Below are 4,469 nucleotides of genomic sequence, written 5' to 3'. Positions count from 1 at the left end.
GAAATGAGGTAGAATTCCATTATTTCCCTGAAATGAGGTAGAATTCCCTGGCATGCCGGGGCCGGGATGATTTGGAGACCAGGAGTGATCACTAAACACAAGGGCTGCAACAGGAAGCTAGGAAGTGTCCCTTCACAACAGCAGGGTAGGCAGGCGGGAGAGGAGAGGGACTTTTTGATGCAGGAATAGGAAAGTAGCATTGGGGAGGGTGCCAGACAGGAAGTGCTGTCTCCTGTGTCGTAATTGCCTATATGTGGCAGTGAGTTGGGGTTTTTTACTTCCAGGAGGGCAGCTGAATTATATTGCCATAGTTTTTGTGTTTCTGAGACAAGGTCTTGATATGTAGCTTTGGTTGGCCTGGAGCTTGCAATGTAGACTGCCATGGCCTTGAACTCTTAACGATCTGCTTGCTGGCTCAGTCATATTGTAGATCAAAACCATTTAGATGACGCTGACTCGCAGTTTAATGCTGTGGTAAGTGTAAAACAGATTATTACTGGGAGTGTGTGTTGTAGTTAAATAACTTGTTACTGCCTTAAATATATTAAACATTCCTGCTCTAAGCAGTTATCAGGCTTGAAAAAAATAAGCTAACAGCACATTTTTTAAAAGTTTACTTAGATCTTCACATAACTAAAGGGGGAAAGGTGAACAAGATGAGACTCCTGTGCTTTGGATTGGTCTGGAATTCACTGTGTAGCCAAGGATGACCTTGGACATATAAGTGGTCTTCCTACCTTCCTACCTCCTGAATGCTGGGACTACAATTACTTGCTACTACCATGCCTAGTGGGAGAATTTCTTGGAGTCCCGCCCAACACCTCATGCATATTAGGAAAGCAGTCTGTGAGAGTTACAGAGAGTTATAAAGTATTTAGTCAAACTGTTTGGGGGCTGGAGAGATGGCTCAGCGGTTAAGAGCACTGCCTGTTTTTCCAAAGGACCCAGATTCAAGTCCCAGCACCCACATGGCAGCTCACAACTGTCTATAACTCCAGGTTCAGGGTTTCTGATACCTTTGTAACAATGCACAGAAAATAAAATTAAATGAATTATTAAAAACCTTTTTTTTTTTTTTTTTTTTTTTTTTCAAGCATTCAGGTAAGACACCTTGAGCTCAGCTTTGCCTTCTGTAAAGTGTTGTAGGTCTCCAGCTTGGGGGAATTTAGCTTTTATTTTTATTATTTTTTGAAGATGTATTTATTTTGTTTTACATGTAAGGATGTTTTGCCTGCGTGTATATGTGTACCACATGTATGCCTGGGGCCCAAAGAGGTCATAAGAGAATTTTAGATTTCCTGGAACATGGGTTTCAGATGGTCCCGCTAGAAATTGAACCTGGGTCCCCTGGAAGAGCAGTTAGTGTGCCTGACTACGGATGACTGTCCAGCCCTGTTACTATTTTTGTGGTAAGGCTGCACTGTGTAGTTCAGGCAGGCCTCAAACTTGCTGTGTAGCACAATTTTAGTTGAACTCAGGGTCCTCAGTCCTCAGCCAACCAAGTGCTGGGATTCTAGTGGTGTGCCACCGTGCCGGGCTGATAGGTGTTCATTTTCACACTAGCTTACTCCAAGGCCTATCTGAAAGCATACCTGGGCCTGTGAGGTGGCTCAGTAGGGGAAGGCACCTGCCACCAAGCCTGCTGACCTGAGTTCCATCCCTGGGAGCCACAGGTGGAGCAGGGAGAATGGACTCCTGCAAGTTGTACTCAGCCCTCATGTACTCTGTGTCATTTGTACACATCCTCTCAAAGAAATATAATTAATAGCATTCTTTTTAAAAAAACACCTACATCTTATTGGTATGTAATAAATATATATAATTTATCTTGAACATATCCATTTCCCATTCTCCTCAGACCCCTCTCCCAGCTTGAGCTTTTGAGACAGGGTCTCATGGAGCTCAGGCTAGCCTTGAGTTCAGTTTGTAACTGAGAAAATCCTTGAAATGCTGATCCTCCTGTCTAAGTAAAGGCAGTCTTTCTGAAAGATGGACTCCATAGATTGCCATAGACAATTTTACATGTGTTTACACACACTGGCTTTGATCTTTTTTGACAAATTTAGTAAAACAGTGTGTGAAGTGCAGCACATCTCATAACCAAATCTCACAGTTCCAACTGCACAGCAAAACGATCTTTAGAAATTGTTAGGGGCTGAGCTGGAGAGGACCGGAAGCTGCAGAGCCGGTGGCTCCTGTGCCTCTGCCCATTGTGGGCACGTGGAGTCACTCCTTGCTGACTGAGCACTCAAATGAATGAGCCTGTGGGGAGCATTCCGCTTCGCACAACCGCATTTCCCTCCTTGGCCCCGTAGGCTTGTAGCCACATCAGAACACAAACATGCATTCACTCCGAGTTGGAGTGAACTCACAGTCTGTCACCGTCCCTTTAAGGTCTAAAACTCAAAGTCTCTTCTGAGGCTCACGGCAACCTCTTAGGTGTAACCCCCGTGAAATCAAAATAGAAAAGCGGATCACATACTTCCAACATACAATGGCACAGGACATACATTCCCATTCCAAAAGGGAGGAAAGGAAGCAGAGTGAGGGAATACTGGACCCAGGCAGGTCTGGAAGCCAGCTGGGCAGACTCCAAACTCTGCATCTCCATGTCTGATGTCAAAGCAGTCTTCAGATGCCCAGCTCCTTCAGCTTTGTTGACTAACACACCTCTCTCTCTTGGGCTGCTTCTACTTCCTGTTAGCAGCTCTCCTTGGCAGGTATCTCACAACTCTGGTGTCTCCACAATCTTGGGGTTTCTAGTGAAATCCAGGCTTCACCTTCACAGCTTCATGCAGTGGCCTGTCTGGGCCTCCATGCAGGGATACCCTGCCACACACCCGCCTGAGCTGCTTTCTTAGTCATGAAGGGAGATTCCATAACCCCTTTCTTCACGTCCCCTTCCTCTGCTTGCTGGGCTGGAGCTCAGCCCCCACATTCAGCCGCTTCTTCACCAGAGCTCTGTTCTCAGTGATTTTCTGGATGCTTAAGCTTTTCCTTAATTATTATCACAAATTGGAAGCTTTCCTTGGTGGGGTCTATCCTAAAGTCATCGCTCCCTTTTTCCATTTAGCCTCAGGCTTTTCTTTAAACTTTACCCCCTTGAACACTGGACTTAGTCCCGTTACACTTCCTTGTGTGCCTTTCCTTCTCAAACTGTACACTTTGTATCTTTCCTTGCTCAGCTTGTACCTTTTCATTACAGATCTGCAAAAGAGTGACCACGAATAAGCACATGACAGAACCCAAACCAGGCTGTCCTGAGGTTTCCTCTGCCAAGGCCATTAATCCAAAACTTTAATTTAGCCTCAGGCAGATTTTTTTGACAAAGGCAGGAAGCACCAAAATGTCACAAGACTGGTCACTAGGCCAGTTGCTAATACCCTTCCCCTGGGAACCCTCGTGCACCAGGCCATCGTGATCCACGCTGTTCTCAGGACCCCTGCCTTCCATGCTCCTACCAGGAGCACCCGGTAACACCCCACCCTCACCCCCACTGCCAGCTTAAAGCCTTCGCCACTTTCCTAGTCCAAAGTCTACGTTCTGCCAAGGTCAGGCCCATTTCTGAGAGGTGTTAGGCCCAGCATGAGCCTAATTTCGAGAAGGGATGAAGAAAACTCATTAGATGGGTCTCGATGCAAAATCTCAAGAGATTTATTTTGACGATTGCACAATGGGGTCACCCCTGCTGGTCAGCAAGGAGTGGCACTGGGAGACAAAGGCCTTGGGTTTTTAAAAGATAAATCACGGGAATTTTGAGGTTGCAGTCTTGGCAATTCAGGATGAGGAAGCTATAAAGTGAGATAATTGGTTAGTCTTAGGTGCTCAAGCTTGGCCAGTCCTGCCAAGTGTGGATGCAGCTGCAATTAAAGGTGGGGGTGGTTAGCTCATCCTTGAAGATTGGGGCTGCAGGCTTTTGGCCAGAGGTCAGGAGCTACTCAGAAAAAGGACTGAGGCCATCTGGGTTGGTTGCTAAGAAACACTATCTTGAAGACAAGGGTCTGGTCGTTCTTTTTGCTGAGTGAAGGTCATTGCTTTTTTATATCTGTCCTCACAGATAGGGTCACATTCCTCTGTTCTCTGGAAAGGTACTAAGAGGCTTTAGCTTAACCTGGACCTAAAACTCAAAACTATAGGCTTTAGAAGACATATAGGTTACAAACTTAATCTGATCCTTTCAGAGGTACCCAGCATTCTGGTACCAACGTCTGTCTTCATCACTGTCCATCTGCTGTGAAGAGATACCATGACCAAGGCAACTCTTAGAAAGGAAAACGTTTAATCTCGGCCTTGTTTACAGTCTCAGAGGTTTGGTCCATTATCACCATAGTGTGGAGTGTGACAGCGTGCAGGCAGACAGTGGAGCAGGAGTTGAGAGCTACCTTCTGATCCTCAGGCAGAGAGACAGACGGACAGAAAGCGCACACACACACACACACACACACACACACACACACACACACACACAC

General features: G+C 46.1%; 1 protein-coding gene across 3 annotated transcripts in view; it reads left to right on the top strand.

Moving 5' to 3' along the window:
• Positions 1–4,469, top strand: part of Zfyve9 (zinc finger FYVE-type containing 9) — a 128,524-nt gene that overhangs the window by 114,866 nt on the left and 9,189 nt on the right. The window lies entirely within an intron of this gene.

This window comes from Psammomys obesus, unplaced genomic scaffold (assembly GCF_907164565.1).
Source record: "Psammomys obesus unplaced genomic scaffold, mPsaObe1.curated_primary_1811, whole genome shotgun sequence".
NCBI lineage: Eukaryota > Metazoa > Chordata > Mammalia > Rodentia > Muridae > Psammomys > Psammomys obesus.
This window is presented reverse-complemented; position numbering and strand designations above follow the sequence as displayed.